Source organism: Pseudophryne corroboree, chromosome 3, assembly GCF_028390025.1.
Source record: "Pseudophryne corroboree isolate aPseCor3 chromosome 3, aPseCor3.hap2, whole genome shotgun sequence".
NCBI lineage: Eukaryota > Metazoa > Chordata > Amphibia > Anura > Myobatrachidae > Pseudophryne > Pseudophryne corroboree.
Genome location: NC_086446.1, coordinates 358131939 through 358141121, shown reverse-complemented (window position 1 = coordinate 358141121; position 9183 = coordinate 358131939).

Below are 9183 nucleotides of genomic sequence, written 5' to 3'. Positions count from 1 at the left end.
CGTGGAGGGGGGGGGGGGAGTCCTGTGCGGTTCCCGCAATTCAGTTTCTGCGCAGGCCTGTGTGTGCCTTCTAAATTTCAAAACTGAATGTTTTTTTAAATTTGTTTGTTCACAGACTCTAAGCCATAATGATATGGGAAACACGATTTTCTTTCGCCATTTTACATTAATGCATTTCAAGATTGTGTATGCCCCTTCCTTTTGAGAAACACACACAATGCATTAAATGTGGTTTGTTATACACTCATTAATTGATTAAGCCAGTCAGTGTTTTTTTTTAATTATTAGTAAACAATATTTGAATTTAGTAATCTTCATGAACCATACAAATGTCTTAAGGTGGCCTATGTTTCTAAATGGAGATGTTGGCCATGGCAAACATTTGTATTAAACATTAAATTTTTTATTTTTCTTGTGGATTTCATTTTTTAAGCACAAAATGGCTTCTATGGCCAACATCACATCTGAAAATGGTTTACCAAATTTTTTTTTTTAAAAACATGTGCTTGTTGTTTGACATTATGGGCAGGAATAATAAATTACACAAATATAATTGTATTGACACTACACAAACAGTGGTGCAGCAGAAAGAAACAGGAGAAGACCTAAGGTTTTGAAAAGACAATCATATGTGCAAGGTGATAAAGTCACAAGACAAACAGAGACGTTTTACATTTCAAAAGATTAGTATTATTCTTTTTATGCATATAACACCTTGCACATATAATTGTATTTCAAAAGCATTATGCCTTATCCAGGTTCATTCATAGACCACAGTGTGTAAAACTTATATATTTTTTTGTCATTTTGTATACTCACCAGACAGCTGAGGTGATTGTGGCTCATCACTTTGTGGACTTGCCAAAATTGCCTGTGGTGGCTGGGGCAACACTGCGGAGATGCGCCGCCGGGGTGGTGATGATGGAGCCGCAGACTCAGGCTCAACGCGACGTGTCTTGCTTGGACTCCTAGGCACACTCACCGAGCCCTGTGATGGTCGCCTTAATGGAGGGCGGCTTGCAGAAGAAGAACCTATGTGAAAAGAGAAACATTAATATTTTGAACATCTATGTGTTTGCTGAATATGTGATTACAGTGACTTCTTACCTGCTTCGCCAGCATCTGCATCACTTGGCAGTGTTGGCTGGGGCCTGGCTGTGGTGCTTCTCTGGCGTACTGTTGAAAAATGTGACAAAACCAAATGAACATACTTTGAATACTCATTGTTATCCGAAAATCCTTATTGTGATGTAAACATCTGGAACATAATGATAAGTAAACTATTTCATGTTTAAGCTATTCTGGATTACTTAATTGGGTGTGTATTATTAAAATAAGATTGTATTGCACTAAATAATCCATATTCAAACCCAAAATCAGCACAATAGTGTGTTTTAATTTTGTAAATTAAAATAGCATTTAAAAAAAAAAAACATTTACACAAAAAAAGTTATCGACAAGCAGGAACTATGATTATGTATTAGAACTACACATACCAGCATGCACTGCAACAGATGTAGCATTCACTATTTCCAAAACTGAGGCAATGCATGATGGGACTTGTAGTTTGGCAACACCTTTAGAGCTACAGGTTGCAAAGGCCTGCACGACATCACCAACACAATGTAACAATTTTAAAAATGACAATCACAATTAGCAGGATTAAATGTAATTTAAAATAACAAAAAAATAAATAAAAATAAACTCACCATCCTGCCTTGGCCGGTCAGAATCCCGCACATGAGTGACACCAACCACTTCGGGTGGAATAAGGGAACGCACAGGCTCCTCCCAATCCCGATAAGAAGCACGGAAGGGGTGTCCACCCCCGGTTTGGCAGGCTGATTTGGCCTCCTTGGCCATCTTGGCCTTGACATGGCGCTTTATGTCATAAAAGCGTTTGCGACATGTGTCCTCAGTCCGCCTCACCACACCCTCACTATTAACTGGCGCAATCACTTTACCCCACAGCACAGACTTCCTACGTGTGGACACCTTGGCAGCATCCTGCCCAAACAATTGCCGATGATGCCTCATCAGCTCCCGCACCAATGCCATGTTTTCAGCATAGCTGAACTACACATTGCGCCCAGTCTTGGTAGTGGTGCGTGGCTGCGGAGCCACAACACCATCACTATCACTGGAAAACGCAACAACAGGCACCCCCTCCTCCTCACTAACCTCCTCCACCTCACTCACCTCCTCCCTCTCACTAACCCCCTCCACCTCACTCACCTCCTCCCTCTCACTAACCTCCTCCACCTCACTCACCTCCTCCCTCTCACTCACCTCCTCCACAACACTGACCTCTGACTGAGACATAATCCAAACAAACGACAAATAACACAGACAAAAAAAATCAGAAAACACACTCCTCCACTACCACTACACACCACACACCCAACACACACACACACACACACACACACACACACACACACACACACACACACACACACACACACACACACTCACTCACTCACAAACAATGACAATAGACTTTGAAAAAAAAACAAGGACAAAAAAGTATACAAACTTTGAAAAAACTACACAACAAGTATGACAAGACTACTTACACACACAGTACAGCACTCAACAATCGCAATAATCCGCACAAAATCCACCAAAAACTCCACCAAACTCACCAACTCCTAATACACCTTCCTCTCTCCTCTCCACTAGCTAAACCCACGAGGTGCGGACGGTTTGGGGCGTTTTTATAGTAATGTGCACAGACACTCCTCCATCACGAATACAACCAATCACGGACGAGTGACAAAAACGAAACTTAGGAAAAAAATGCGGCCGGGAACGGACAAACACTGCCGTAACCGACATGTGACGCAGTCGTAACAAAATGCACAAAACACGGCCGACAAACCACAAAATCGGCCGCATTCTACCTTACAAAACCACGAATGACATCGACATCGGAACAAAATACAAATACGACAGCTTAGTAAATTAGTCGTACTAAATTCAAAAAGTTGCACCTTTACACTTTCGATGTCATTCGTGATGGTACTTTGACCACAAACGGAAAATTACGAATCTTAGTAAATTTACCCCATGGTCTCAGAAAAGTCTTAAAAGTGTATTAGTTGTTCCTGGGCGGTGACTGGAAGGTGATAGGGAGGTGGCTATGTGCAGGGTCGGACTGGCCCACAGGGGTACCAGGGAAACCACCGGTAGGCCCCACTGCCTGAGGGCCCACTCTTTCCTCTAGGGATCAGGTTCCAGACTGTGCACTTGTATTATACATGGTAGATATATTGCATTACACTGCACTAAACTATTGTGTATTTCAAGCCTCTGTGGAGGCTGTCCACACCGCCTTTGTAGCCTGGCCACACCCCTAAGTATGGGCCCCTATAACTGCATTCCCCCGGTGGGCCCTTCATGCCCCAGTCCGACACTGGCTATGTGGATGCACAGAGATGGTCCCTCGTGAATATGTTATGGGAGTGTCACAAGCATGTTGCTGAATAAGTAGAAAACTCAGACGCTTCATCATTCACATTGGAAGCCATACTCTGAGGGACATTCTGCATGTAGCATTGGGCAGGAGCAAGTTTCAATGCTGTGACTGATGGTTACATCTAAAGATGCACCAAGTGTTTTTTGAGGGTTTGAAGACACTCAAATTGGGTGGCTCAGTCCTTGCAGATTAATATGCACAGCTATACACCAGGGCTTGTAGCCATATTTACATAAAGTCGCAGATGTGTAATCTGCAAAAGATACAGACAATGCTGCATCCGACTCAGAATCAGGCCTTACAGTCTCTCACATTTCTGTCTAAATTACTGAAGTCATTTGTGTTAGGTAACTGTTAGTCTTCAGTTACTTTTTGGTCTGCATGAAAATGGCCACTACTGCAAATTTCAATGCACAGAAACAGGACATAATGTGTGAAAGGGCATCATATTACAGAATGCGGAGCTAATCATGTCTCGTATTGGCATTGCATCTGAGAGATATGTCATATTGCTGTCAGGGCCGGTTCTGGCGCTCTGTGCGCCCCGGGCGGCAATAGGGGGCGTGGCTTCGTACAGGGGGCGTGGTCATTTACGCCCCCTGTACAGACTGAAATGCTGTGCGGTGCGCGATGACGTCATCGCGCACCGCACAGTAAAGGACCTCTCCACAAATACGCGTCTAGTTTCCCTTCACAGCGGCAGCGGGGGGCAGCGGCCAGTGGCAGCAGGGGGGCAGCGGGCAGCGGGGGGCACACAGCAGCAGCGGATCTTGCCCTGGTGCGGCGCCCTCCGGAAGGCGGCGCCCCGGGCAAAAGTCCTGCTTGCCTGTGGCAAGATCCGCTACTGATTGCTGTGCCCTTAAAGAATAAAGGAGCTATGTGATCCCTCCATTTGCCAGCTGGTAATCTGGCATAGCCTAGCAGCAAAAAGCTAGGCTTTTCACTGCCTGGTAAATATAGTTAAGCTGCTGTCTCTGTAGAGTCTGTGCAGAAAGTAGAGATGTGCGCTAGACCATTTTTGCTGGATTTGGATTTGCCAAACCGCTGCGACTAGCTTTGGATTTGGATACTTTTTCAATAATTAACAAAAAAACCCTAAAATTACATAATTTGGGCCTTTTTTTGTTCCTAGGGTATTATTAACCTCAATAACATGAATTTCCAGTCATTTTCAGTAGAGATGAGCGCCTGAAATTTTTCGGGTTTTGTGTTTTGGTTTTGGGTTCGGTTCCGCGGCCGTGTTTTGGGTTCGAACGCGTTTTGGCAAAACCTCACCGAATTTTTTTTGTCGGATTCGGGTGTGTTTTGGATTCGGGTGTTTTTTTCAAAAAACACTAAAAAACAGCTTAAATCATAGAATTTGGGGGTCATTTTGATCCCAAAGTATTATTAACCTCAAAAACCATAATTTACACTCATTTTCAGTCTATTCTGAATACCTCACACCTCACAATATTATTTTTAGTCCTAAAATTTGCACCGAGGTCGCTGTGTGAGTAAGATAAGCGACCCTAGTGGCCGACACAAACACCGGGCCCATCTAGGAGTGGCACTGCAGTGTCACGCAGGATGTCCCTTCCAAAAAACCCTCCCCAAACAGCACATGACGCAAAGAAAAAAAGAGGCGCAATGAGGTAGCTGTGTGAGTAAGATTAGCGACCCTAGTGGCCGACACAAACACCGGGCCCATCTAGGAGTGGCACTGCAGTGTCACGCAGGATGGCCCTTCCAAAAAACCCTCCCCAAACAGCACATGACGCAAAGAAAAAAGAGGCGCAATGAGGTAGCTGTGTGAGTAAGATTAGCGACCCTAGTGGCCGACACAAACACCGGGCCCATCTAGGAGTGGCACTGCAGTGTCACGCAGGATGTCCCTTCCAAAAAACACTCCCCAAACAGCACATGACGCAAAGAAAAAAAGAGGCGCAATGAGGTAGCTGTGTGAGTAAGATTAGCGACCCTAGTGGCCGACACAAACACCGGGCCCATCTAGGAGTGGCACTGCAGTGTCACGCAGGATGTCCCTTCCAAAAAACCCTCCCCAAACAGCACATGACGCAAAGAAAAAAAGAGGCGCAATGAGGTAGCTGACTGTGTGAGTAAGATTAGCGACCCTAGTGGCCGACACAAACACCAGGCCCATTTAGGAGTGGCACTGCAGTGTCACGCAGGATGTCCCTTCCAAAAAACCCTCCCCAATCAGCAAATGATGCAAAGAAAAAGAAAAGAAAAAAGAGGTGCAAGATGGAATTGTCCTTGGGCCCTCCCACCCACCCTTATGTTGTATAAACAAAACAGGACATGCACACTTTAACCAACCCATCATTTCAGTGACAGGGTCTGCCACACGACTGTGACTGATATGACGGGTTGGTTTGGACCCCCCCCAAAAAAGAAGCAATTAATCTCTCCTTGCACAAACTGGCTCTACAGAGACAAGATGTCCACCTCATCATCACCCTCCGATATATCACCGTGTACATCCCCCTCCTCACAGATTATCAATTCGTCCCCACTGGAATCCACCATCTCAGCTCCCTGTGTACTTTGTGGAGGCAATTGCTGCTGGTCAATGTCTCCGCGGAGGAATTGATTATAATTCATTTTAATGAACATCATCTTCTCCACATTTTCTGGATGTAACCTCGTACGCCGATTGCTGACAAGGTGAGCGGCGGCACTAAACACTCTTTCGGAGTACACACTTGTGGGAGGGCAACTTAGGTAGAATAAAGCCAGTTTGTGCAAGGGCCTCCAAATTGCCTCTTTTTCCTGCCAGTATAAGTACGGACTGTGTGACGTGCCTACTTGGATGCGGTCACTCATATAATCCTCCACCATTCTATCAATGTTGAGAGAATCATATGCAGTGACAGTAGACGACATGTCCGTAATCGTTGTCAGGTCCTTCAGTCCGGACCAGATGTCAGCATCAGCAGTCGCTCCAGACTGCCCTGCATCACCGCCAGCGGGTGGGCTCGGAATTCTGAGCCTTTTCCTCGCACCCCCAGTTGCGGGAGAATGTGAAGGAGGAGATGTTGACAGGTCGCGTTCCGCTTGACTTGACAATTTTGTCACCAGCAGGTCTTTCAACCCCAGCAGACTTGTGTCTGCCGGAAAGAGAGATCCAAGGTAGGCTTTAAATCTAGGATCGAGCACGGTGGCCAAAATGTAGTGCTCTGATTTCAACAGATTGACCACCCGTGAATCCTTGTTAAGCGAATTAAGGGCTCCATCCACAAGTCCCACATGCCTAGCGGAATCGCTCCGTGTTAGCTCCTCCTTCAATGTCTCCAGCTTCTTCTGCAAAAGCCTGATGAGGGGAATGACCTGACTCAGGCTGGCAGTGTCTGAACTGACTTCACGTGTGGCAAGTTCAAAGGGCATCAGAACCTTGCACAACGTTGAAATCATTCTCCACTGCGCCTGAGACAGGTGCATTCCACCTACTATATCGTGCTCAATTGTATAGGCTTGAATGGCCTTTTGCTGCTCCTCCAACCTCTGAAGCATATAGAGGGTTGAATTCCACCTCGTTACCACTTCTTGCTTCAGATGATGGCAGGGCAGGTTCAGTAGTTTTTGGTGGTGCTCCAGTCTTCTGTACGTGGTGCCTGTACGCCGAAAGTGTCCCGCAATTCTTCTGGCCACCGACAGCATCTCTTGCACGCCCCTGTCGTTTTTTTAAAAATTCTGCACCACCAAATTCAAGGTATGTGCAAAACATGGGACGTGCTGGAATTTGCCCATATTTAATGCACACACAATATTGCTGGCGTTGTCCGATGCCACAAATCCACAGGAGAGTCCAATTGGGGTAAGCCATTCCGCGATGATCTTCCTCAGTTGCCGTAAGAGGTTTTCAGCTGTGTGCGTATTCTGGAAACCGGTGATACAAAGCGTAGCCTGCCTAGGAAAGAGTTGGCGTTTGCGAGATGCTGCTACTGGTGCCGCCGCTGCTGTTCTTGCGGCGGGAGTCAATACATCTACCCAGTGGGCTGTCACAGTCATATAGTCCTGACCCTGCCCTGCTCCACTTGTCCACATGTCCGTCGTTAAGTGGACATTGGGTACAGCTGCATTTTTTAGGACACTGGTGACTCTTTTTCTGAGGTCTGTGTACATTTTCGGTATCGCCTGCCTAGAGAAATGGAACCTAGATGGTATTTGGTACCGGGGACACAGTACCTCCAACAAGTCTCTAGTTGGCTCTGCAGTAATGATGGATACCGGAACCACGTTTCTCACCACCCAGGATGTCAAGGCCTCAGTTATCCGCTTTGCAGTAGGATGACTGCTGTGATATTTCATCTTCCTCGCAAAGGACTGTTGGACAGTCAATTGCTTGGTGGAAGTAGTAAAAGTGGTCTTACGACTTCCCCTCTGGGATGACCATCGACTCCCAGCAGCAACAACAGCAGCGCCAGCAGCAGTAGGCGTTACACGCAAGGATGCATCGGAGGAATCCCAGGCAGGAGAGGACTCGTCAGAATTGCCAGTGACATGGCCTGCAGGACTATTGGCATTCCTGGGGAAGGAGGAAATTGACACTGAGGGAGTTGGTGGGGTGGTTTGCGTGAGCTTGGTTACAAGAGGAAGGGATTTACTGGTCAGTGGACTGCTTCCGCTGTCGGCCCAAGTTTTTGAACTTGTCACTGACTTATTATGAATGCGCTGCAGGTGACGTATAAGGGAGGATGTTCCGAGGTGGTTAACGTCCTTACCCCTACTTATTACAGCTTGACAAAGGGAACACACGGCTTGACACCTGTTGTCCGCATTTCTGGTGAAATACTTCCACACCGAAGAGCTGATTTTTTTGGTATTTTCACCAGGCATGTCAACGGCCATATTCCTACCACGGACAACAGGTGTCTCCCCGGGTGCCTGACTTAAACAAACCACCTCACCATCAGAATCCTCCTGGTCAATTTCCTCCCCAGCGCCAGCAACACCCATATCCTCCTCATCCTGGTGTACTTCAACACTGACATCTTCAATCTGACTATCAGGAACTGGACTGCGGGTGCTCCTTCCATCACTTGCAGGGGGCGTGCAAATGGTGGAAGGCGCATGCTCTTCACGTCCAGTGTTGGGAAGGTCAGGCATCGCAACCGACACAATTGGAGTCGGACTCTCCTTGTGGATTTGGGATTTCGAAGAACGCACAGTTCTTTGCGGTGCTACTGCTTTTGCCAGCTTTAGTCTTTTCATTTTTCTAGCGAGAGGCTGAGTGCTTCCATCCTCATGTGAAGCTGAACCACTAGCCATGAACATAGGCCAGGGCCTCAGCCGTTCCTTGCCACTCCGTGTGGTAAATGGCATATTGGCAAGTTTACGCTTCTCCTCCGACAATTTTATTTTAGGTTTTGGAGTCCTTTTTTTACTGATATTTGGTGTTTTGGATTTGACATGCTCTGTACTATGACATTGGGCATCGGCCTTGGCAGACGACGTTGCTGGCATTTCATCGTCTCGGCCATGACTAGTGGCAGCAGCTTCAGCACGAGGTGGAAGTGGATCTTGATCTTTCCCTAATTTTGGAACCTCAACATTTTTGTTCTCCATATTTTAATAGGCACAACTAAAAGGCACCTCAGGTAAACAATGGAGATGGATGGATTGGATACTAGTATACAATTATGGACGGGCTGCCGAGTGCCGACACAGAGGTAGCCACAGCCGTGAACTACCGCACTGTACTG